The sequence below is a fragment of the Callorhinus ursinus genome, unplaced genomic scaffold, assembly GCF_003265705.2.
Source record: "Callorhinus ursinus isolate GAN/ISIS: 27379988/994484 unplaced genomic scaffold, GSC_fseal_2.0 scaffold10, whole genome shotgun sequence".
Classification (NCBI taxonomy): domain Eukaryota; kingdom Metazoa; phylum Chordata; class Mammalia; order Carnivora; family Otariidae; genus Callorhinus; species Callorhinus ursinus.
Genome location: NW_027397072.1, coordinates 31,757,358 through 31,784,009, shown reverse-complemented (window position 1 = coordinate 31,784,009; position 26,652 = coordinate 31,757,358). Strand labels below are relative to the sequence as shown.

Sequence of the window (26,652 nt, the reverse complement as noted above, 5' to 3'; positions counted from 1 at the left end):
TCAACCCTTTCTCTGGATGAGCTAAGTGAAAGGAACACTATGTATGTGGAGAGTGAGTAGAAGAACCAGAAGTTACCAAGTCATTGGATTCCAAATTAGATTACAGGGCATGACTGCAAAGTTTAAAAACATATGTTCTAGGATGTACAGACTCACACGAAGACTGTCTTTTAATAGTAGTAGGTCACTTGTTTCTGTGATTTTTTTTTTTTAAACAAAAAACAATCTGCATTGAGAACTGCCTTCAAGTCAGCCTGGCAGACACACCAGAAGAGTATTCTCTTAAATTTTCATTAAAAAAAAAAATAGAAAAGGAGCATGATCATGAGCTTTAGGCATAACTCTTTGCAACAAATGACTTTAAAAATAGCTTTTTTTGGTAGTTTTATGGTTTTATTAACACAAATAGGACATGCACAACAAGCCGTCTATTCATTTTCTTTACTGCGCAGCCTGGGGACTCTGATGGCCAGCTGGGCTGCTCTTTCCACAGTAGCTTTGCAGTTCTTGGAGGAGACACTGTGAGCAATCTCCGCACAGTAAGATTTGTTGCACGTCAGCAGCACTTCAAGCTCCTTGACGTTGTGGACTAGGAACTTCCGGAAGCCACTGGGCAACATGTGCTTTGTTTTCTTGTTGCTCCTGTGACCAGTGTTGGGGCATCAAGATCTGGCCCTCGAATCTTCTGTGCACTCTATTATCAATGCCTCTGGGTTTCCGCCAGTTGTGCTAAATTTTGACATATGGGTCTGACTGGTGCTGGATGAACTTCTTGGTCCTCTTTTTTAATGATCTTGGGCTTCACCAGAGGTCTGAGGGCAGCCATGATGCCCAGTAACAGATGGCAGTGCCGAGGAAGAGAGGGGTAAAATTAGCCTTATTGGGATATAAGTGACATACAATAAACTGCACATATTTAAGTATACATTTTGATGAGTTTTGAGATATATATATATTCATGAAACCCATCACCTCAGTTGAGACATGAATGCCTCCATCACCCCCCAAAAGTTCCCTTTTGCCCTTTTGTATTCCATCTCTCTTCCTTACGCCCCCACATGCCCTGTCCTGGGCTACCACCGGTCTTTGGTGGCAAATAAGCATCTTTTCTAAAAATTAGATTTTCCCTAAAAGGCCGAGAATTTTCTAGCTCTGGGGCTATGGTCATGAAGGGAGGTCCCCAAAAGAAGTCCAAGACAGTTCTCAGCAGGTACAGACCCTGGGAATAACATGTAGCCTCCAAGGAATGTACTATTTGTTTAGATATGTAAATCCTAGGATGGCTTTTGAAGAGTTAACCACATTATTTTACATTTTATCTTGTATCTGATGATATTCTGTAGTTGGAATCTATTCACCCAAATTAATTGGCCAGTTCTACAATTACACGTTCAGGCCATCATCTGGGAAAGTAACAGTCCTTGCTTCTTATGCCAAATGGTGTCATTTGAGGAATTCCAAACAGCCTTCAGGACATAGTTTTTCTTTTCTGGCTCTGTCTTCTATGAGGGAATCACTTCCTTTCCCCCTAAACTTGTTTCTCGTGCCCCGGATACAGCATCCAACCCTGTTTCGTGTCCACGCGGTCCTCGAAAGGGCAGCAAGCCCAGCCCGCGCTTTCGGTGTCTTCTGTCAGCCTCTTAGGGGGCCTCCTGCCTTTCTCACCCACATTACTCCGGATCTGTCGGCCCCTTCAGCCTCTTCACTGATTCTCCAGCTTCCAGTCTCTCCCTCTTTCATCCTCTGTGTATCAGTGGATCTTTATAAAAGGCAAATCCAATCAAATCATTCTTCTGCTTTAAATATTTACCTTTGTGACTTTATAATGTGTCTCCTCTCTACCTGTCCGGAGCCCCCCCACCCACCTCCCCCAACCCAGCCCACTTTTTTGGGGCTGCAACCAGGAAAGATTTTAACAGTGCTCCAGGGAGCAGAGGGGCATCCACATGTGCTCCCATTTCTACCCCCATTTCCCGAGACTCACTTTCCAATCATACCAACCTGGGAACCCCGGCATGTACCATCTGCTCTCCTACCCAAGCCTGTTATTTCCTCTTCTTGAAAGCCCCCTTCCTCCTATTCTGGGAGACTTTTCATGCTTTTTCTCCTCTGCAGCACTCTTACTACCCTGACCATTATGGATAGTGATTTTTTGACTGGTCACTAATTGTGAGGGCAGGGACCATCTGTGTCTTTCACTACAGAATGCCTGCATTTGGCACTTATGCTTGTGAATGGAACAAATCAACGCAACTTGTATTACCCTAAATCAACATCTAATAACCTTTAGGACTGTGCCACCGGTGAGGGGGATTTAACAAGTCCGACGTTGGTACCTGATGTAAAGTATTTGTAGCCTGATACTTAAAATGCTGTTCACTTGCTATTTTTTTCTCTGCCAGCAACTCCCTCCTCCCAGGGCATGACGTGTCTCACTCCCTTTCCTTCCTTTAGGTCTCTGTATTTTGAATACCAAGATCCTCCCTGAGGATAAAATAGTAATGACCCACCCCCAGCAATCCCTATTTTCCTCTATCTAGCTTCCCCCGCTTCATACCTATTACGATCTGACATACCATGTACTTACTTGTGTATTCACCTACTGTCTATTTGTTACCATCGGAATACAAGTTTTGTAAGGGTAAGAATTTTTCCATTTTATTCCCTGCTGCATCCCCAGCATCCCACACAGTGCCTGCCCCTGCCACACAGTAGGTGCTTGTATATATGCGTTGAAAGAACGAATATACACAGAGGACAGCAAGCGTCTTTGGAGGACGGCGCTATGCATTTCAGTGTCAGTGTGCTAGAATGAATGAAATGCTAGTCTGTATGCCGGAACAGTGGCAAGCTGGGGTCATCGGATGGTGTAGTGAGTTCCAAGAATGAAAACAACCTCTTTCAGCCTCAAGCAATATAAAAAACATATTTAAAAAATAAAAGTTCTCACCCTGTGTCTGGAATACTAATAATATATGTGAAGAAACAAGATCAGAGCAAACAAAGAAAAGTGAGTTCTAATAAATCAGAGAGAGAAAGAGAGAGAGAGAAAAAGTGAGAGGCTCAGCCACACCAACCTTTAAGATGCTACCAGCAGATCTTTGGTGTTTCCTCTAAATTCTGTAAATCAGGGGCGCTGACCTATGGGAAAAGACAATGGCAAAGACAAGCTGAGAGCTGGGGTTTTATTTTAAGAAGCAACCCGGAGCGTTATGGGCGACTGCACTGAGATTCAGCTGTATCTCATGGGAGCTCTGAGCCGGCCATTTGTGGGCCTGGGTCTTGGCTTCCCCCCTCCTCGCCCACTGGGCCCAGGGCAAGCCACTCCCTCCTCTGGGCCTGGGCCCCCACCAGCGGGGGAATGAGGGAGCTGGAGAAAACCCATCTCCAAGGTCTCATCCACCTCTAAAGTTCTGCGATCCTGCGTCTTGACAGGGTTTTCAAATTTGTCCTCATTAATGCAGAGATTCAATTAACCAGGATAGTAAATTCCCTGAGCAGTCTACTTAATTGGATTTTTACTAAAATAGCTCCAAATTTTGTTTACTGCATTAAAAAAAAACAAAATATTTTTTGCATTATTTTATATCTGTGGGGAATGTAAAAGCATTTAACTGTAATAGCTAGAAGTTTGGCTAGAAGTTATTCTGTAAAGCAGAGTTTCTAAACATTTTTGACAGTGATCCGTGGGTAAAAAAAAAACCTAAAAAACAAAACAAAACAAAAAAAACCCTGCTACATTTTACACACACACAGTAATAAAAACTTTGCAAAACAATGCTTCATCGTCCCATATGATGCAGTGTGATATTCTCTATTCTATTCAGAAATGTTAGTTGAGGGGCGCCTGGGTGGCTCAGTCATTAAGCGTCTGCCCTAACCGGCTCAGGTCATGATCCCAGGGTCCTGGGATCGAGCCCTGCATCGGGCTCCCTGCTCTGCGGGAAGCCTGCTTCTCCCTCTCCCACTCCGCTTGCTTGTGTTCCCTCTCTCACTGTGTCTCTCTCTGTCAAATAAATAAATAAAATATTAAAAAAAAAAAGAAAGAAATGTTAGTTGACATACTAATTGATTTCATGATCCCCATGAAAAGCTCAGACTCAAAGTTCTACAGGCCTCTACCTGCCTCTCAAAGAGTTGGGTGTCTGGGTAATAAAACATCCAGGATGTCCCAGGGTTGTCCTTTGATAGCTGTCCCACACACTAACGCTGAGGAAGCTATAGCCACTTGACTGGTTTTACATTTCAATTCACACCATTTGAACTGTCTTTGGCATTTCCTGAGAGGTGATCCAAGGTGGGGGTTTGAAAAACCATTCATAGGGAAGATGGTACAACCGTAGGGGGTAACTGACATCTCCAGTTGCCCCTCTGCTGCAGCTCGGTTGAGATGCGGCAACATGCTTGCTAATGGAGAGACCTTGAAAAAGTTCTTGGGGGCAGCTTGCAATTCCAGCGTGTGGCGGACACTTGTGGAAGGGGATCTGGCTTGAGTTGAAAGGTCTGGCTCAGGAAGATGGTCTATAAGGATAAGGTGGCTCTAAAAGAAGGGGACTCTGTCAGCGTGCCTTTGGAGGAACGAGGAAGAACTGGAGAGTAAATCAAAGAGGAAGTTCTCTGGAGACCCCACACAGCTCTTTCTTTGAGAAAGACCCAGTGTTTGGGCCCTGGCCACACAGAGCTCACCAAGGGCAGATCACAACAGCACAGGCTAAATGAAACCTGTTGGCCCACTTATCTGTACCCCCCCGCCCCCAACCCCCTTACCTCTACCCTGGATGAGCCTGGGATCGCTACCTTGGCCATTATGGTCAGTGGGGGAAGTAGAGGAAGAGGCAGGTGCAGAAAGAACGCAGGGCAACCACAGAATCATTCCTACTGCTGGTCTGCAGTTTGGGGGTCAGGATCAATCTAGAGATAGGGGATGCTTTACACTGGACGTGATAGAGATGTTTGGGTTTAGATTTGACTGTGCTTTTTCAGTATCTGAAAATGATGCAATTAATTAATTGTGAAAGTGGCTGGGAAACGTGTAACTGGCTTGAGCTGTCATTTGGGGCTGGGGGGAGGGGCCCCCGGAGAGGGGTTAAAAGGCCGTGGTGGGAAAGAATAAAGCTGTTTTCTCCTTGTGCCCTTAGGAGTCTGGCTCACGTAGTAAATCAGTTACCACAGGTATTTGTTATCTTTCCCTCCTAGTCAAATAGCCTGTAAGGCTCATGAGAGGGCCTCCTTGTCCCCAAGGATCCTGAAGTCCCTTAACCTTGTATGGCAAGCAGGCCGGGGCTGGATGACGTAGCGTCCTCTCAGCTACTCTCACCTGCTTCGTATTCGTGAGACCAGCCTGTCCGCCGTGAAGGTAGCCACCATGCTAACTCGCTCACTGTAAGGGCACCTGTGGGAACAGAACGCTGAGAACCGGTTGGTGAAGACCAGATTCTAGCCCCAGCTCTGCAACTGACCAGGTGGCTTTAGAGAAGTCGCTTAGCTCCTCTGGACCCCCACTTTCTCTTCCCAGAGGTGAGAGGTCACATCAACTCCAGCTCTGAAATTCGATTTTTGATGTTTTCTGAGTTTCTTTCATTTTGTCTAGCTTAAATTTTGAGTACCGAGGGGATAAAAATCAAGACCAAGTCCCACAATATTTATACCTGATGTGTACCAGGTATTTTCACAGATGTCAATGCATGAAGCCTCAAGCAGGTATCATTACCCCCAATTAAGATGCAATTTAAGAGCAGACGGAAGGCCATGGAGTATAAGATGTTTGCTCACCGCCATGGATTTAATAAGAGACACAACTGTGGTTTGAATCCAGGCCTTCTGATTCCAAGGCTAGTGCTCTTTCTACTCTCAACTTTTGTTAACTTACAGATTATTTGACTTATTTAATAGTGCTCTCAGTCTGGGCTTGAAGCTGAGAGTGAGGAAATGAGTCTTACTCTTTTTCAACTCCTGCAAAACATGTCCTCTCGGATACACACTCGTCCCTTCTTTCGCTTAAGGGAGGAAGGGAAGGGAGAGAGAAGGAGAAATGAAGATAATGTGGGAGGCTCTCAGGTGGGAGTAGGTAACTAAAACTCCCAGGAGAAGTACAACTTTCTCTTCCAACCTCCATCTTCCAGCTTCAACATCATTCGTCCCCAGCTGAGATGACCAGTCCTGAGCCAAAAAATATCATTCAGTGAAAGTGATTCATGCATCGGTGTTAATAGCTAGCACTCCTTGAGCTTGGTACTCTATACCAGGCCCTATAGCCATGGCACTGCTTGGGGGCTGGGACATAGAGAAGCAGAAAGGAAGAAAGAAAAAAAAACAGTAAAGTGGTACACTTTGCTCTCTGTCTCTCAGCACGAGGATTCCCTTCTGTGTGCCCCCTGGAGCACTCAGTCTGTGCCTCACTGTCCTCTTCTGAGTTTTAAGCTGCTCCGAGTGCAGGCAGGGAGCTAGCTATTGGAGGAAAAACTAATGACAAACTCACCAGTAGGTTTGTGGTGCCCTGGATCCCCATCTTTCCCCCTAGTTCGCCTGCTACGGTTTACTTTTCGGAGTTCTCAAACACCTGCTCCAGAGTCGTACCAGCCTGAGTCAAGAGAGGGGGCTTTCGTACTCCCCAGCATTTACTGGCTAAGGGCCACAGAGTTGGGGGTTAAATGGCCAGCCACTTTCAGCTCTTCTGGCTGTGAGCAAAGGGGGTTTACACAGCCCAGGAGCAGCCCTGGCAAGAGAGAGAAAACATGGAAGGGAGGGCATGGAAGCCTTCAGAAGAGACGTGAGAGAACCTTGGAGGAGCACCAAGATTATCCACCGCAGGGGCATGCCCACGTTGGGCAGATCCCAGAACAGACTGTGACAAGGTGACCTAAGAACATGTGGGGTGCGTATCTATGGGTGAGGTGGAGGGAGGGGATGCCCTGATCTGTTCTATCCACTCCAGACACCACAACTGTGACTTAATTGTGCTCTGTGTCCACCTTCGGGTTGAACTAAGACAGATGAAATGCCCACAAAGGGCTTTCAATTTCTGTGGTAAAACAGTTTTAAAAGCCCCTCTGGCTTTTAAAGCAATTATTTCTGGATCGAATGTTCCTCAGGAGACTCCTGCTATTTCTTACAGCCCTTTGCGTAGAGTTTCTCCATCTCCTTTTATCAGCAGATCCTCAACTGTCCCGGCTGCTATCACACATTCTTCCCAGACCCTCCACATATGTGTGGGTTATATTTGGATGTGGGAAAAGAGCCTTCCTCGTGCTGTCACATGGTATCCCGAATGATGTACCACAGAGGTTGCCCCTGGGAAAGAGGGCCTTGCGTGCCTGGTGTGAGATCAGCGTTGACACACATGTGGTCATGAGCCAAGCAAAACCACCGAGCTGATACCTGAGCAGTGGTGGGAAAGATGTGAATGACACTTTCGGCAGTATGGTAACCTCAGATCTCCCATTTGCTTGGTATTTTTTGTTTGGTTCGGTTTGGGTTTTGGTTTGGTGTTTGTGCCAACACAAATCCAAAGGACTGATAACCATTCTTCAAACATATCCATGAAAACAAGCATTGCAGTCCAAAAGTTAATCTCAATTCCAGCTTTGTGTCCCTTATGAGGGCTAAAGTATGGAGCATTTATTTTCTTTCCAGACCTGGAAACACAGTTCCGGCCAGCTTGGGCAAAAAGGGAAAAACCAAGAATGAGGCTGAATAACCACATGGAAAGGGCAAGATGCAGCCAAGCCCAACATGGTGGAACCGGGGACTGAGTGCTACCAGCTCCTCTCTCCTATTCTTGTTCCTACTCATTTTCTCTGTACCTTGAATCAATCCCCTGTCATTGCAGACCTGCTTCCTCCTGAGCTGGTAAAGAGGGTGGCTGACAGCCCGTGGAATGGTGTCGTAGCTTTTGCACTGGAGAGGTAGTGTGACCTCCTTTATTGGCTCCAGGAGGAAAAATGCTGGAAAGGGCTTTGATTCTCCCAGCCTGCATGTCCATGCTTGCCCCTGCCTCCCCCCGACAAATCAACTGGGGAGAGGAGGTTCATGGAAGAACAAAGAAGCTCCTAAGGAAGATGTGCGGGTGGGGAAGGGAAAACCATTCATTCATTCATTCATTCATCCATTCAACAGATTTTTGTTGAGCAAAATTTCAAGACTGAGTGAGGGGCCCGTCTGCACCGACTGGGGAGAGGTGACCCTAAGGTCAGGAGATGAAGGTGAAGAAAAAAGGTAAAGGGCACCTCGTGCTCAGCAAAGTCCCAGACGTAAGAAAAACTGAGGTGCTTGTCCCAGAACGTAGCTCAGCTGCTCCTTTGAAGTGCTGCCCTAGGAAAACTGCTGGTCCCCCAACACTGTATTTAATAGTGTAGTTGCTTCATGATCTGATGCCAAATTCCTTCACTCGTCGTCGTAAAGCAGTGCCGGTTTGGGCACCAGCAGGGAGTGGGGCTGCAGAGGACACTCTGAGTCGCTGGGTCCTAGAAAATGCTCGCACGTATGCTATAGGAGACCTGTATGAGAATGTTCACAATAGCTGTGTTTATAACTAAAAAGATAACCCATATGTCCGTAAACAAGAGAATGGAGAAGTGATCGTGGTGTAATCAGACCATGGAATCCTATGTAGTACAGACTATGAATAAACTCCAGCTACATATCGAATTTCAAAAATACTGACCGTGGATCATAAAGAGCAAATAGAGAAGATTATAATTAGTATGGATTCATGAGATGAACTTCAAAACCAGGCACCATTAAGCAATATAATGGTTAGGGATCCCTTATAAATGGATTGAAACCAGGAAGAAAAGCAAGGGACAACTCAGGTGTCAGATCAGTGGCTTGCCCCAGGGCTGGAGAGCCAATTGGAAAGGGGTGCAGGAACAGAGGGAGCTTCCAGGTATCGGCCATATTTTATTCCTTAAGCTGGGTGGTAATGTGTGGGCGCTTGGCTTTGCTAATATTCTTTAAACTGTACATATAGGTCATGCACACTCTTGTAAGTATGATCTATTGCACAGTGAAAATATTAAAAAATATATTTTGTCAAAACCAAAACTCCTCCCACCCCCACACCAATAAAAGGTAGAGGTTAGTGTGGGTGAAGGGTATGAGCCTCAAAGGAACGAGAACTTTTCCAAATATGGTGCCTTGAAGATCTAGAAGGGCACCAGTGACAGAGGAAGAAGGTAAGCCACTCCCTGTCCACCTGCTGTGGGTACCAGCAGCTGGACTGAGGTGTGTCCCACTGTCCCAGGGACCTCCTGCTCCCACGGCCCCGGGGACCTCACCTTACCCACTTTATAACCCTTTCTTCCCGCACCACAATCCTCAGGATTTAGCCTGTTTTGCTTTCCTCTGTAAAGCTACCACGGAGTACTCCGTTTCCTGTCACTTTCCCACAGCCTCCGGCTGAGTAGAATGCAACAATCCTAACGTTTCCCCTTTTTTTATTCCCACCCCCTCACCACCCCACTCCCGCCCCAAACAAGTGCACAGGTCCGTTTGGAGTTAAAAGGGTGAACGCCTGTTGGATGGTGTAGAAATCTGTTCTAATACCACTTCCAAAGTTTGTTCACTCACCATCTAATTACCTTTTTAGGGAAGGTTTGTCATTTGCCGGCTGAAGTTTATTTTAAATTGTATCTGGTTTGCAAACACATTCTTGGTTGACAGCTCTAGTTCAAAATGTTTGGGCTTACATTGCTCTGGGTAAACCACGTTGTCAAGTCTTTTTAAAACTGCTTCTGTTAGACGTTTTTTTCTGGCCCTGCACTTCGGCATCCAGTAACCTTAGAGACATAAAAGCTTTGAATTAGAAGGGACCCTGGACGTCCCCCATTTGACTTCCCACCCGATGAAAGAATTTTTCCTGAAACATGCCTGATCACCAGCCTCTGAGAGCTTGCTTTTTAAGGGCGTTGCTGGAGGGACAGAGAGTCCCATAGGTTACAAACTCCCTATAAAACTTTGCATCAATTTTCACTTTGTCATCAAGAATCAGCAGTCAGGGGCGCCTGGGTGGCTCAGTTGTTAATCGGCTGCCTTCAGCTCAGGTGATGATCCCAGAGTCCTGGAATCGAGCCCCGCATCAGGCTCCCTCCTGGGGGAGGGGCTGCTTCTCCCTCTCCCACTCCCCCTGCTTGTGTTCCCTCTCTCGCTGTGTCTCTCTCTGTCAAATAAATAAATAAAATCTTAAAAAAAAAAAAAAGAATCAGCAGTCAGCATGAGCATTTTCCAAGTTTGCTAATTGAATTAAAATGAAGACAGACTCTTGCAAAACGGTTCCTGAGGTGCAGCAGGCCCTACACTGGTCACAGACACCTTTAATCTACTTCATACAATCGTATCCTGGATTAGGAGGGACAGAGGAACAAGAGAGGAATTGGATCTATCCACAGGCTTGGAAATAGGGCAGAGAAGCCAGGGGGATTTGGCTAATCGCTTGAGAGTCCTGCAAGTGCACATTTCCCTCTGTCCCTTTGTCTCTCTTTCTTAAAGGTACAGAAACAAATGTAGACGTTGCCTTTCCTCAAAAAAGAAACTCAACACTAGCCCCCCCTGGGGTAGCAGGTCTGTGCTCTGTCAACCCCCCCCCACCCTCTGTCTTCCCCACCTCCCGAGTCTTTGCCTTTTCCCAAAGAAAAATGGCTGCCTTTTCCCATTAAGCGGGGCCCGCCCCAGTTTTTGAGCCCACCTCAGAGGCAGTGTGACGTGTGTTACTAGTTGCCTTTTCCACCTGTTTCCCCACCTTTCGTTCTGCTGGGCTAGAGCTTGAAACCAAGCCCTGACCCCAGCTGCCGTCACTGTTAAGTGCGTTTGGGCCCTGAGCCATGCTGGGACGTTGGTGGCGCAGGTCCTTCAGGGTAAAGGAAGGAAGCCAGCCTGGAAAAGGCCAGAATTAACTGATGGAACAGCGAGGTTGTTCCATACCGGAAGCCCAATCTCACGCAAGCCGGTGAGAGTTTCTGGGCTAAAGAGGGGAGCCGAAGACACTCCTTAAAAATGCGGGGGGGGGGGCAGGAAGCCCAAGCATGGGTGGGGAGGGGAGAGTTAAGGATGCTGACCCAGTCTGAACACCTAGCAGGCCAGATGCAGCGGGCGCGGGGAGCGCCCGCAAGGTTGAGAAATGCTGTGCGGGCCCTGGCTGGTGGAGCCTTTGTGGCAGGCCGTCCACGGACCTGGGGAACTGGACCCTTCCCGGCAGGGTGTCGCTGGCAGAGCCGGTGCCGGTGGGACTTGCTGGGCTGAGGAGTCAAGGACAGGGTTCAGCCCATGGGGCAGGGGCAGGCCGGAGTCCGGGAGGATGACAGTGAGAGAGGCCAGAGTGCCCCGCACAGGGAACCAGAGGCGGGAGCCTCCCTTGCAGCCTGTGCTCCTGCCTTCCCGGGCGCCCTGGGCCCCCGACTGGCTTGGCGCCGACGACGACCAGAGCTGCCCGGCCCGTGCGCACCGCACACCGGGCGAACCGAGGGAGGCTGCGGCCGGCTTCCCGAGCTCGTGTGTCACGGAGTTGTAGGAGAAAGTGCAGGGGTGGGGGGCTGCCGGGAGCTGGATTAGGAAACACCATGTGTATACCACAGAGCTCATACAGCAGGTTGTAAAACCGAAGCACACCTGTATTCAGGCGTCAATACAGGTCCCGGCGGCGGGGTGGGGGGGAAGGTGTTGGCGTGGCGGAGGGGGAGGGGAAGGACGAGAGTTCGGGCATCGTCTCCCAGGCCAGGGGGACCGGCAGCAAGCAGGGACCTTAGGAGCCGTTTTCACAGGGTCTCAGGGACACAGAGGCCGTAGCTGTGTGCTCTGGGTTTAAAGTTAACTCCCAGGGACACCGAGTGGAGGAGGGGCGTTGTCCTGCCCCTGCGCAGCACGGCATCTCTCTCGCGGGTGAGGATGGCAGAAAGCATAGCTGCATGTTGGTCCCTGCACCTTTGGTGTCACGGAAACAGCGCCTTTGGCAAGAATACAGGTGTATTCCCAGAGGGCAGCCTGAGAACACATGAGTCTCCCCGGAAGACTCCGGAACACCAGCGCGTCTTGGCTGGGGCTAGAGGGCCTGCATCACGTAGGTGGAGGCGGGAGCCACTGACCTTCCGGATGCACCTGTTCCTTCACCCGGTGGGTACCCGCAGCCCACTGAGACCTAGAAACACTCAGATTTGGGAGCGGAGCTGACTCTACAAAATACTAGATAAAGCCACAGAGCATTTTAATTTTCACCTTAACAGCTTTGACAAATTCCTTCCCTCTTTTAGTTTCATAGAGCTTTTCACAGTCTGTAATCACCTTGTTTTTTTCCCTTTAGTCCAAGGGTCAGCACATTTTTTTTCCTTTTTTTTTTGTAAAGAGTCAGACAGTAAATATTTGCAGATTTGTGGGTTGTCCCGTCTCTGTTACAACTGCTCAGTCTGCCATGGGAGCGTGGAGGCAGCCTCTGGACACTATGTCAGCTCATGAATGGGACTGTGTTCCAATGAAATTTTATTTGTGGACACTGAAATTGGAATTTTATATAATTTTTTTACAAGTTACAAAATATCCTCCTTTTAATTATTTCACTAATTCAAAAATGTAAAAACTGTTTTTAACTTGCAGCGCCCAAAGTCAGACTGTGGCCATAACACCATTTAATCCCTATGACAGATGGGAGCTGGCTCATGATTGGGTCCCCACTGCCTAGCACAGGGTCTGACCTATAGTAGGTGCTCAATAAATATTTCTTGAGGGGTGAACTTCTCTACTTTACATACAAGGAAATCGTGGCTCAGAGAGGTTAATTGACTCAAGTGCGGGGCTAGCACTCAGACTCGTGTGGTGGTTGGCCGGTTGGTTGCAGAGCTGGATGGTTCCTCTACATCCTGTGCTCCTTCTACTAAGTCACAGCTTTAATCCTTGCCATATATATATATATATATATATGTATATATATATATATATGTATATACAGACACACACATATATATATATAGCCACATGGAAGTTCACAGAGTTTGGAAACTTTCCTTGAACAGTAAACTAACAAACATGATAGATCCTATAGTATTGCTTCTCAACATGGTCGAGTTGTGAAAACTTGACTTCAGTTCCTCAGCTGTTTTCTCTTTTTCTAAAGTCTGGGGACGACCATGCCCCGGCTAGTCTACCCGGAAGATGGCTGTGAAGAATAATGTTAGAGGCTTTGCACATATTAAAAAAGTCCCCAGGAGACCTGAGCCATAGATATGTTCTTCAGATTGGGCATTTTCTTAGAATCACCATGAGGTTTTTGGTGGTGGTGTTTTAAACAATGGCTCTGTGTGAGCAGGGGGCTACAAGCCCTGGAAAAGTCCAGTGGAAAAACTGGTTCTGTCTTCAAAGTCAGCCTAAGTCAGTCTTTATCTGCATCTTTATCTCTGTCAACTCCTACACTGTTTCAACTTAAGTCTCTGTCTTAATTACTACACTTTCTTTTTTCTCACTCCCATGACTGGCTCCCACGCTCCAACCTCGCTTGGCCTCAAGCCAGCCCTCCTCGAGCGGTGCGGTTAACCACAAACCACCCAGCATTCCACGCAGGTCATGACACATGCTCCTTCCCTTAGGACCTGTGCCCATGTTTCGTTCTCAGCCAGTGGTTTGGGTGGATTTGGGTGGCTTTGCTGGGGCCTTGGCCAGGGGCTGGGCGCCACTGTGGTGCCTCCTGTGGGTGCTGTCCTGATAAGCAGCAGCAGAAATGGAGATCAGAGTGAAAAGCTCTGACCCCCATGAATCCCTGGTTGCCAGAAGCTCGCCCAACCCAAGGGAGTGGTGTGTCAGGATGGGCAGTTGACAGAAGTCCCTGAGGACTCTCCTTCAGAGGCCTCGTATCTGAACGGTCTTGATTTCCCTCATATGAGGAAGCATAACTTTTGTCAATATAAGCTCCCTTCCCCCGTTTCTGTTTTTGTTTTTAATAAAAGCAATATACACTCAGGGTGGAAAGTTGGAAAATACTGATGAGCACAATGAAAATAAAATCCACCTATAATCACTCCAGTCAGTGATAACCACTATTAAATACAATAGAACAGATCCTTCAAGTCATCTGATATCCATAATTTTCTAAAGATATTGCATCATATCACGGTGCTGTTTTGTCACCTGATTTACATTCTGTCACCTGATAATACAAGATGAGCACATTTCCATGTCATTAAGTACCTTTTTACAATATGATTTTTTATTGTTATATTGCATTCCATGATAAATCTGGCACAGTATATTTAATAAACACTGTTCGACATTGAATTTTTTTCTGTTTTTTCATGCTGAAATGAACATCCTTAATTATAAATGCTTTTATGCATCTCTTTTTGCTTCCTTAGGATTTATTTCTATAAGTAGAATTAATTAGGTCAAAGGCTGTGCACATTTTTAAAGGCCAGATTGCCTTCTAGAGATGATCCAATTTTTGTTTCTACCAGTAGTGCAAAAAAGTCTGTGTTCCCCCATGCCTGCCAACATATTTTGGATGTTTAATAACTTTTAATTTGATTGGCAGAAAACAGTATTTCATGATTGTTTTAATTTCTTAGACAACTGAATTCGTCATTGTGTTTTTTAGCTATTTGAACACAAGTAGGATTCCTCTTGGAAAGTGGAAATGTGCTCTGGTACCCAGCAGCAGGGATTATTTGAATAAAGTAACATTGAGTGGATGCACAGCATACAAATGAGAAGCAAAGGGAGAAAGAGGGAGAGGGTGGTGACCTTCTAGAAGAGTCTCTAGTTATTTAAAGAAAACTCTCTCTTACCATGTGGGTGAGGGTAGTGAGTTTAAGGTAGGGATGGTCCCACTTTTTTTTTTTTCAATCTCAAGTTTGTTTCTGAGTAGGTAATATACTCACATAGACAGAAATTCAAAAGATACAAAAGGGTGCACAGTGAGAACAACTTCCACCCGCGCCCTTAGCCAACAAGGTCCCCCCTCCCTGGAGGCAATCATATTAACAGTTTTTATGTATCTCACAACAGCCTTGGTCCCTGGACAAGCAGCAAAATAATCACCGGGAACTTGTTAGAAATGCAAATTCTCAGACCCCACCCCAAACTTACCGAAGAAGAAAGTTTGTGGGGTGGGGGGGAGGTCCAGAAATCTGTGTTTTAACAAACCCTCTTGGTGATTCTGGTGCATGCTGAAGTCTGTGAACTGCTGCTGAAGATATACTCTCTCTCTCTCTATATATATATATAGATGTATATTTGTATACATCAATTTCCTCCTCTTTTTTAACATGTGTTTTGCATTAATATTTTTGGAGATCACAGGCCCCTTTAAAATATTTGTAATGCCATATATAATGTTTAAAGTTTTGCAAATATTTTTAGGGAGTTCACAGCCCTCTTTGGGTGTTCATGGACTTCATATTAAGGATTTCTATCGAGTAGGGAAAGGTGGCAGATGAAATGGGGGATAAGACCTATCAGGAGATACGGTGCATTCTTTCAAGGGAGGGCCAAATTTGTTGAAGGCTAATAGCAAGAGAATGGAGTGAGGGGGCACCTGGGTAGCTCAGTCATTAAGCGTCTGCCTTCGGCTCAGGTCATGATCCCAGGGTCCTGGGATCGAGCCCCGCATCGGGCTCCCTGCTCCGCGGGAAGCCTGCCTCTCCCTCTCCCACTCCCCCTGCTTGTGTTCCCTCTCTCGCTGTGTCTCTGTCAAATAAGAAAAAAAAAAATCTTAAAAAAAAAAAAAGAGAATAGGGTGAGCAAAACAAGTTTAGAGTGAAGGGATTTGGTTTTTTGAGGTGAAATTCACACAAATTCGACGAATTATTTTAAGGCACACAATTCAGTGTGCTTTATTTATTGCATCTACAATGTTGTGCAACTGCCGCCTCCCTCTAGGTGTGAGGGAAACTTTGCTCACTTTGACGTCAAGGTTCCTAGAGAAGAGGACTTGGTAGAGCCAACGGTAGAGTATGAGGCCAGGCACCAGAGAAGTGGATCCCAGCAGGTGAGAGCAGGGCGGGTACCTCGCGGCAGGGGGTGCTAAGGTGGTCAGGGAATCAGGGTGATGGAAGACCAAAGGAGAAGCACACGGGAGGTTGGAGAGGTGAGGCCTGAGAGGAATTGCTGCCGGAACTCGTGGATGGGTGGGGAGAAGGATCAGGTTAACTGAGAGTCGACCGTATAGGTGGGCACTGGAGCATTCAGGAACGTGCACACACACTGTGCCGAGTTGGAGCGACTTTACTCCACCATTCCCAGTGGGGCAGTTAGTGTGGCGGCCGTCCTGTCCTTCCAGAATCAGTTACAAGCTGGAAGAAAGGGAGCAGAAAGGTGCTATTCTCTTCCCCGGCTCTCTATTATCCGGGAGGCCCGGAAGCTCCTTGACAGGTTACTCCTTACATCTCGTTGGCCAGAACTGGGTCACATGCTCACCTTTAGACCAATCACCCTTCACTCCGGAGGCCCCGCCCAGTGTCTCTTGGACAAAGCCCACCTTCTGTCAGCAAGGGAAGGAGGTGAATGGCTGTTGGATGGGGTAACCACCAGCGTCTGCTGCAGACCTCTGGGGACCCTCCTAGCTTTAGTCAGTGGGTTGAGGGGAGAAGGAAAGAAGAATAGGAATCTATCAAGTAACAGGGGAGATGGGACCAAAAGGAAACATACACGAGGACATAGATAATAAAGAATAGAAAAGCAGAGGCAACCGATGCACGAAGGCAGTGAAGTGCAGCCGAGTCAGTGTGGTGTGGGAGTTTGAATATTTAATCTGAGTTTACTGAGCCGTGTGACCTTGGATGAGTCTCTGAACCTAAGTCCATCTTCTCATGTGAAAAGGGGGCTGTAAGATTTCACTCTTAGAAATTAATGTTGCAGTAAGCAACTAGTAACTAGTAAGTGCTAGTGAGAGGGCATTTGGCCAGGAGAACCAAGTATATCAACGAAGTAGACATTTGTCGTACTTTTTTGATCACTTCATCATTTGAGGAATGTGATCCCATCTTCTTCCCACAGGAGAAGATCAGATACGTGCTTTCCCAGGCTCCCTTGCTGCCAAGGAGCCAGCGTTGGAGCCAGGTTTCGCCAGTAGGACACCCTCCCTGCACGCTCTGAAGTTGATTATGTAAGGAGCAAGTGCTGTGTAAACCCATTTAAGTGAGAGTGGCAGCAGCCTGGTCCACTTTCTCAGGTAGTGTGGATGAGATGCCCAGTGCAGCATCTGTGCCCCTACTGGGGATGTTGATGGGGGGGGGGGCAAGGTGAGCTGGAGTGTCTGAACACAGGAGTGGCAAAAATGGGGGTATCTCTGGGACCGCTTTTATGGTGTGATTTAGGGTGTTGTTCTAGCTGCTTTAGGCTTGTTTCTCGAGCCCTCCCAGAGAGTCTGCAAACTGCCTAACATTCTTCGATAAATATCTTTTCTACTTAAATTAGCCAGTTTGGATTTCTGTTGTTTAACTAAGAACCATGACTTCTTGAGCCACCTCTCCCAGTGAAAGCAAGAAAGTGGGGTGCCAACCATTTTCCAGGGAGATCAAGCTTCAGGCCAAGACTGACTCCTTGACAGAATCAAGTCTAACTGAGAGAAAGAGGAGAGCAGGATCTGGCTTTTTTTTTTTTTTTTTTTTTAACCAATTTGGACTTAAGATTAAGAGAAGAAAACAGCACTTATTCTGAAACTTTTAATCAGAGTGACTCTTCCCACTAACACAGTGGCCATTGAAACACCCTCTGGGAGAGACCAACATTCACTGGTAGGGTTGGCTTGGGGGCTGTAATCAACGCAAAGCACTTGGCCATCAGTAGGCCTCGATTCAAACAAATATGTTTATGGAGTGTCTGCTCTGTGCTACCCACTGTTCTAGGTACTGGGAATCCAGTGAACAAGGGAGACAAAAATCCTGCCTTCTGGGAGCTTACAACCTAGTGGGAGAGACAGTAAACACATAAAAAAAAAATAATGTCAAAAGGTAATAAGCTCAGTGGAGAAAAATAAAGCAGGGACAGGGGCTAGGGGGTGCTGGGGGGAGGGGCTGGGAAAATTGTATATTTAATTAGCATGTCCAAGAAGGCTTCACTAAGAGGGGGGCCTGAAGGGAGTGAGAAACTTGGTAAGGGGATCAGTTATTACTACCAGGGGTGTTTCCCATGGCTGTACTCTCCCACCCTCCCCTCCTCCCCTCTGAGAACACCTGTCAGAAGCAAGCTTAATTGTGAGGACTGTGGGCCGAACATCTGAAGGGAAACTCCGGGCCGTGTGGGTGCCTCATGCTCTGGTGTGTGGAAGTTAGGAGCTTCCTAGGGTGCCCTGGGCTGCCAAGCTGAATGGGCTCAGCTGGGCAGGGCTCCCCGGAGGAAATGACTTCTGAAAATGGGACCGGCAACCACCCATCCTGCTCACTTGGCAGGCAAAACCTTGTTTATAGGCTTTGGGGCTCTACCGAAGGCAGCTCCCCTTCCTGATGAGAGAGGAAGTCCCATCTTTGTATCAGAGTCTTTCCTCCCCAAGCAGTAGATCTACACATGGCACAGAGAAACTGTGCTCTGTCTTACTGCTCTAGTAAAACAAATATAAACAAACCAAACCCTACTACTCTGGATTCCCTAACTGGAATTCTGATTCCCTCAGAGTTCTTACAAGCCAGGCTGAACCTTTTGCCTCCTTTCTGACCAGACCAGACTCCTCTTTTTAACACAACCACCCTGGGCTATAATAACCTGCTCATTTTCATCCGCCCTCCATCCACCCGCCCCCACCTTCCCCAAGCATTCATTATCACCGTGATTCCTAAGAGACTGGAAGGAAGAAGCACAGTAGATTTCCCTGGAATGCTGATAAAAGGAGATAAAGAGAACTGTTAGGTTATTGGGTCTTGCAGCTTTTTATTACTAAGGGACTCTGTGCCTTAGAAACTCTATATTGCAGGTTTTTGTTGTTATCAGGAATGATGCTTTTTACACACCGCTGTGCATGGGAACGCAATCTGACCTACAGTATAACAAATCCAAAGTACCAAGCAGCGATTTGTAACAAGATTTTAATGTATTTTCTCTCATTATCCGAGAGGAACCTTCCCCATGAGTGCTTGCTCTGCTCAGAGTCTGTGGCAGGGGCCAGAAAGAAGTCCAGGGAAAGAATACACCCCTGGCTATGTCTTTTACTACATTACTACTCCAGAGACTAATTTAATGTCTTTCCAGCCCAAGTTCTTAATTTCTTTGCCTTGTACATGATTATTGCTGGGGGACTATGAGGTTTTTGAGAGCCTTTTGAAAGGAATAGATATTGAGATGCAAATCAGTGTGATGTATCTTTTTTGCTATGCAAAATTCCTATATGCAATCTAATCCAGTCATGCAAAGCAGCAAGCTTTTGGATTTAATACCTTTAAAAGCAATTGGCAGCGGGTATGGGAAATCAGTAAATATTACACCCATGTCTCTCCTATCTTAGACTCTATTTCCTGGGAACTGATACCCAGCAGAAGTCATATTCAACTAGTCAGTTGAAAAAGATATCCATGTATCCATGCACAAATATTTATTAACCATCTAAAAATGTAGACTCCGCTGACCACTGGGGCATAATCTGTGTCCTCAAAGAGCTTTGACATTTTGGTGGGAGCAGCAGGTAGACAATCAAGAGAGAGTGAAGGGCTAAATCGAGGAGGAAGAGGTGTGAGAATATTAACAAGCAAAATTGTTCCTTTCTCGATCGTCCTGGTCAACAGATAAAGGGATATTGTGCCCCTCCTACGCCAGACCAACAGTGCATTCGTGGGCCGTTTGTCAAGTAATGGTTCTGTGCCACCCATGGGCGACACTCTTTACATATGCTCTCTCATTCAATTGTCACATCGGTTATGTGAGGTAAGTACTATTAACTTCATTCTACAGATGAGAAAACTGAGACTTGGAGAAATTAAGTAACTTGCCCAGGATCACATTGCTCGTAGTAGCAGAACTGATATTTACAACTGGGTCCGTCACCAAGTTCTGAGGATATGCAACTTGCTGGCCTAATTCTTCATTACTGCAGACCCAGTCACAATCAAGAGCAGTGGATAAAGATCTGTAGTTCAAACACTACTGATGAATGGCTATTGTTGGTGTCTGGAACTGCCCCGAATAGGTGTCCGAAGCCAGGGCGTGAGGACCCGAGGACTAGAACCAAATTAAGGCACAGGAGTAAAACGCCTGTTTGTTACACTCACTCAGAATACAATGACCCTTCAGACTTTGAAGTTTGCTGCAGCGTTTTTGTGTTTCATGGGCGAAAGCGAAGGTGAGACGTTTTGTAGTCATTCCTCTAAGTCTTCAGACTCTGGCAGCACAAGAAAAATAGTAGGAAGAAGAGACCACACCTTCTGCAAGATGAGCTCATAAAAGATGAGCTCAGCTGCCTGCATCCATTCTCTTAAAGGCACAGCTGCAGGATGGCTGGAGCTGCATTGGTTTGGAATCCCTCAGCAGTGGGCCAAGCCCTTCAGTCTGGTTTTGGAACAGTGGTTATTCCTAACCCTTTCTGCAGGGAGAGGGCAGGTCATGAAGACTGCAGTTTCAGGCTTCGGACGGATGAATGAACCAAGATGGTGGCACTGCCAGTTACACGCAGAATGCATGGAGGCATTCCTCTTACACACCTGCTCTCCCAGGCTCAAAGATGTGCCCGTGCTAAGAAGAAATTGCAACACATTTTGGCTTAGTTGTCACTGGGGCCACACCTACAAGGCTAACTGCAGTGGAGGCAGCAAGTGAGGCCCAGAAAAATCTGATGATGTGTATTAATTTGAGAGCTTCCAGTTAATCCTGTCTCACAGGGTCAATGTCAGACTCCTTGGTCAGTCCTCTACTCTCGGCAGGGAACAGGACCTTCTGGATGGCCATCTCCTCTCTCAAGTAGTCTTACTCTTTGTGCATTCCCAGGGCCTGCTCAAGCGCCTGGCACAAAATGGGACTTTTGTTAATGTCTGCCAGGTCACTCCAGAAGGAAGCACTAGGGGAAGGCTTCAAGGCCATTTGGAAAATGGCCTTTCTGTTGGATGGACCGAGAGAAGGGAAGAACTGCTGGATGGGACCTTAGATCCGTCCTCAATCCTCCCGTGGTGGCAGGCTACAGGCCAGGCTTTATGTAGACTCAGAATGTTTTAGGGCTGGAGTCTGCCAGGACTTCATGTGGAGGTTGGGAAATTCTACAGCTAGCTCTGGAGAGACAGGGGTAAGAAAGTCCTTCCAAAATCAGAGTGGAAGAAGTATAGTCTGAAGGGATGGCTGATGTTTTTCGCAGGAAATTAAAATGGTGTCTATGGAGGACCCAACCCAGTCATGCTGGAGGGTGAACTTAAGGTCTGGGACAGAAAGAAGCTGGCCTTAAAGAATACTATCAGGTCGGGCAGCCTGAAGGAAAACAAATGCTGGAGGCTTCCAAGCATTCTCCTCAAGAACATGTCTACCCATCCGAGCAACAGGTGCTATAAGAGACACCCCGGATGTGGGCATCGCACTCTGCACTCAGAATACCTTCTTTTAAACCTACCCTTGGGATGATTTCACCGCATGCCTTCTTGGCAGTGGCTTTCAGGGGGTCAAGCCAGGCCTCCACCCCACAATCCCTCTGGGTCATTTAAAGCCCACGGTCTCCAGCGGCTTTCCCCCAGACCTCATTGCCAAGCAGATGGCAATCCTGAAGCTGGGCCCTCCAGTCTGAACCTGCCGGGGAGTGATGAAGGGCTGGGCCAGCCCCACCTGCCTGCCCTTGCCCAGCCTGTCTGTCTGCTCCTGCAGGATCTGCATCTTCTGGAGAACAGAAAGGAGCTTCCTGCAGAGCCAAAGCCTCAGGGGGACTTTTGCCATGGGGTCACGTGCTCCCAGGTTCCCAGGGGGGAATGTGGCTGGTTTGGAAGGGGTTCCTTGTCCAGGTATCAGCAGATCCCCCCGTAAATCTCCCACTGACACGTGGGTGTCCGGGAGGGGCTCTTCCCTTCCCTCCTCTTTCTCATGATTCTCCTTGCTTCCTCCTCTATCCCCTGCTGCCCCAGGATACTTCACCTTAACCTGCGCATCACGGCTGCCACAGGGCAACAAGCATTCAGAGAGAATGCCCCAGAGAAAAGTATTCCTCTTAGTTTCAGCAGTGCTGCCCTCAAGCAGAGTTCTGATGGCTGTGCTGATTCAAGCTCTCTTTCTCAAGGTGCCGGCTCAGACTCAAAATCTGGACTTCCTTGCCTGGACGCATTACTCAAGGGCAGCTGGAACAACTCTCAAATATCCTAGTTCCTCCATGGCGGGGAGCAGGAGGACCCTGCTGAGGGCTACATGTTTTCCCTTCAAGTTGCTCCAGCACCTGAAACGCTTATGAATCTTCCAGTACTTTAAAAGGTAACCTGTGGGAGGATTAAGCGAGCAACTACTGGTGCATATGAGTGTATCAGTTCGTCAGATGTTCCTTCATTAACACCCAGCTAAGAGAGATTCCTGGAGGGAGAGGTGCTTCTGGAAGATACTAGTTACTTGAGGAGGCGGGGAGCGGGCCTCACCCTAGGGAGAGTTGCCCAGATGACAAGGATAGGCCTCACTTTTCCTGGGTAGGGCAGTCTTGTCTCTACCTTCCCCTCCTTGCCATGGCTAAAAGCTCCTCTGAGGGAATACCCTGGAAGCATTTCTCAAGTGCAGCTCCCAGCCCTTGCAGTGGCCTTAGGAAGTCTTCCAAGTGGTCTGCAGACCAGTTCAAAATGCATGGCTGTACTCCCTCAGTACAGCCCTCCACCCTGGGTGTCACCCGATGCTGGAGAGTTAAACCTGAGGCGCCCTATTTTTAGGGGGGATTCCAGCATCCCATCATCATCATCATCATAGCACGTTTCCCTAGATTCATGAGTTCGGCCTTGACACCCATTCTATTCAACAAACTTTTATCAAATACCTTTTTTCTGTGTGCTGGGCTAGGATAGGAGACAGAATCGGAGGACAAGGCCCCTGTCTTTCAAACGAGCCTATTTACCCTAGGAGGGGAAACAGTAATTACTGACACTGTGAAGCAATTCTCTACATACTGACAGAGGAATACAAAAGTGCTATGGGGCACAACTCATGTCTGTAAATGCCAAAGACATCTTCCCAGAACAGGTGACTTGGGCAGAGTTGTGAAGGATGGTAGCTTACCACACAGACGAGAAGGAAGGCCTCTCAGGAGGCACGATGTGAAGACCTGTTTCTGAGAACACGTAGAATAAAGTTACTGAACTTTTTACTCTTTCCTTCCTTCCTTCATTCAAAACCCAGATTTTTGAAGGAAGCAGCATCAATTTGAGACCTAAAGGATTTATCCTTTTTGGACATTTGGACGTGGAGGAGGGATAGGCATCCCAGGCTGAGGGGCCAGTGAGCTCAAAGGCAGAGGGGAGGGGGCCATTCAGTTCCCAGTATATGAAGAGGAATAGGGAGGAGTTGGGTTGGAATCGGACCTCCTGGCTCCTTGGCCAATCAGCCACCTCATCCTATCAATTCCACTTCTAAAAGCACTGACTCAGGGCAGAGGTTCGCATCCGGGGCCTATCTGTCCTCTGGTCTCAGTGCTTGTTGCCACTCCCTAGACCCTCATCATCTCTCTGCCTTCCCTGTCCACTGGTCATCCTGCCTCTGGCACCTTTCCCTTCCCATTCACCAACCACAGCACCGTTTGGGTTCGTTTCCTAAAATGCAAGTTGTACTTTATTGTCCTTCTGCATGACCTAGCTCAGCGGTTCACCCTCATTTCAGGATAATCCCCAACCCTCAGAATGGCTTGTATCATGAGGCCCTTTGGGATCCAGCCCTGCCTGCCTCCCTAGCTCTTTATCTGCTGCTCCCACCTTGCACCCTGCTTTGCATACACCAAGCTATGAATGTGCCATGTCACTTCATGCCTTCAGGACTTTGTATCTGCTCTTCCCTCCCCCTGGAAAACCCTTCTGCCTCTTGTCCTCTCAGCAAACTCCTATCCATCCTCTACCGTGGACTCAAACACTGCCTCCCTCGACCTTCCCAGACAGAGTTAATCACTGCTATCACTTATTTCTATTTCTATTGTCATTCTTCTCAACTCTGCTGCTGGAAGAGCACCTTACAGTAGGCTCTTCTGCCAGATGCTGGGCAGCTTTAGGGCAAGAACCGAGTCTGCTGCATTTTCCCAGCTCGGGCCCCAAGCACAGGGCTGGGCTCAACCTGGAGCAAATCGCAACAGACGGCTGAGTCAAGTTACACCAGCGTGAAGGGGCCCTCTCTCTTGGGCATACTGCCCATCACCTGGGAACTATAAAATGCCTATGTCCAGGCCCCACCCCATCCCACAACCAGGATTTCTGGGGGTAAGGTTGGTCATTTTTTTTTTCTTTAAAGCTCCCCAGGTAATTCTCCCGTGGAGCCAAGCTTGAGATCTCCTGGTGAGGCCAAGAGGAGGAACCTGAGAATCAGGAGACCTGAAGCCAAAACCACCACTGAGTCATCCTGTGATCTTGGGCAAGTCAGTGATTTCTCTGGCCTCGTTTTCTCATCTGCAAATTGGGAGTTCAGAAGTGGCGGGCTCATTCCTAAGACCTATTCCACAGGACTGACCCTGTTTGAAACATCACTAGGTATTCCCGGGTTCGGGTGGGTAGTGGGCACCTGGCTTGGGTCTGCTCTTTTCCTGGCAGGTTGTGGCGGGGGAGAGCCACTGGTCGCTCAGGTTTTCCTGTTCTTCCCGCCGCCACATGTCCTTCTGCCCTCCCTTGCACACTGTCACCAGCCTCAGGAGGCAGCTAGGAGCAGTTGGGGCAGCGGGCGGGCTCCCTGCCCATTTCAGGCTGCTGAGCTGGAGAGGGATCTCGGGAGCCACGGGCTGGGGCTGCTTTCAAGTCTCTGGAGATGATCTCTTTCAGGAACGAAGGTGCTATGCCCTTTGCATTTTCTTGTCAAAATCTCATGCTGCACTTGTGAGAGCACATGTAGGAATATATAATTAATGGTGAAAAATAAACATAAATGCTGTTTCCCTGGTACTTAGCTGAGTGCTCTGGAGGAGCGGGACTCTGGGTGGGGAAGTTCACTGCTGTGAAATTCGGGCTTCTCTGCTGGGAGATGTGGAGATTCTCCAACAGTTAGTCCCTGAGAATAGGAGCAGCCTCTTGTGGTCCCTGTGTACAGTTTCTACCATCAGCAATCCAGTGTGTCCTGGTCACAGATGAGACTCTGTCTTATGGTAATGAGCAAAGACAGAGCCCACGATGCCTCCATTTTCTTAGAAATAAATAATGTCAGCCTGTCCCCGCAGTTGAAATGAATTTGATGTCTTGCAAAGAAAAGCAGCTCTAACTTGAGCAGACACAATCCATTCTCCAGCCATCTGTTGTGTCTCGGTTTCCATATAGGGATAACGGAAAGATAGGGTTTTCTTGAAAGCGTGGCACTTTGGGTGCAGAGGAAAACACACTGCCTTTCAAGGATATTAAACTGGATCTCTTGGGTTACATACCATGAAATCAGCCTTGGGTCCATTGTCCCCAAATGGCTAAGTTTTCCCATTTTGACTATTTTGTATTCTCCACGATGCTTAGGGAGAAGGAAAAAAACCACTTTTCCTTTCTCAGTTGTCTGCCACTTTTAAGGATGATCAATTCCTAACCCTGCTTGTGCATTAAAATCCTTTGGGGAGGGCGCCTGGGTGGCTCAGTTGGTTAAGCGACTGCCTTCGGCTCAGGTCATGATCCTGGAGTCCCGGGATCGAGTCCCACATAGGGCTCCCTGCTCGGCGGGGAGTCTGCTTCTCCCTCTGACCCTCTTCCCTCTCGTGCTCTCTATCTCTCATTCTCTCTCTCTCAAATAAATAAATAAAATCTTAAAAAAAAAATCCTTTGGGGAGCTTTGGAAATGTACCGATGCCAGGACTGCCCCTGTCCTTCCGAGATTCGGATGTGATTGGTCTAGGGGTGAGCTCCAGGTTCCTAGAACTTTGAAAAGTTCCCCAGGTGACTCTAACGTGCAGTCAAGGTGAGAACCACTGGACTAAGTATCGTGGAGCTTGGCCTGCCTTTATTCTACGAAAATAATTCACAGAGGTTGAGTATGCTCTTATGAATTCCCCCCGCCCAAATTCAATGTTTATTTCACTGTGGAGGGTAGCCACGGTGTGTCATATGGTTCTTCCTTATACTCTGGAGTTGATCTCTCTTCATCCCTTCAGTCTTCTGTCCTATTTATTTGTTTATCTGTCCCAGACTTACTGTGCACCCCCTTTGTGTGACAGGGTCTTTGCTTGCATGTTTCTTCACTAGTCTCCTTTTTGGTACAGACCCTGTCTTGTCTTGCCCAGGCAAAGCTTGTAGACTGTTGTGTGCCCCCCCAAAATACCAGGGAAATATAAAAATGCAGATTCCTCGGTGTCTCCATTGAATTCGAATTTAGCTCTAGAGCACAGCTAAAATGATGCTTATTTGTTTTAAATAAGTTCTGAGACAGGCAGGGCATTTACTACCCCCAACAGAGGCTGCTCTGGTTTGTCTTCCGTAGGGCTGCTGGAGTGATCTTTCGAAAATATAATTCTATCTCACTCCCTAGCTTAAGATACCACCATGTTTTCCCAGGGGCTACAAAATGGAGCCATATTCCTCAGCTAACAGGAAAGGCCTGTCATGATCGGCTCTGCCCCACTTTTTGGGTTGTGCTCCTGCCTCTTCACTTCTCCAG

The 26,652-nt window shown here is 47.5% G+C and overlaps 2 long non-coding RNA genes across 5 annotated transcripts in view; one reads left to right on the top strand and one right to left on the bottom strand.

Moving 5' to 3' along the window:
- Positions 1-383: 383 nt before the first annotated feature.
- Positions 384-10,939, bottom strand: LOC141373497 (uncharacterized). 4 transcript variants are annotated; one of them, XR_012379558.1, is made up of 3 exons: positions 10,682-10,939; positions 9,579-9,776; positions 384-812 (listed from the first exon to the last, which is right to left on the bottom strand). It is a non-coding gene; the product is annotated as an uncharacterized lncRNA (long non-coding RNA). The 4 variants fall into 4 exon arrangements; XR_012379560.1 differs by lacking the exon at positions 384-812 and adding an exon at positions 3,080-3,141 and having other exon boundaries at positions 9,568-9,776; XR_012379559.1 differs by lacking the exon at positions 384-812 and adding an exon at positions 3,080-3,141.
- Positions 10,940-24,316: 13,377 nt separating this feature from the next.
- Positions 24,317-26,652, top strand: part of LOC141373498 (uncharacterized) — a 39,495-nt gene continuing 37,159 nt past the window's right edge. Inside the window, exon 1 of the long non-coding RNA XR_012379562.1 lies at positions 24,317-24,451. This is a non-coding gene — a long non-coding RNA (uncharacterized lncRNA). The remainder of the gene's footprint in view (positions 24,452-26,652) is intronic.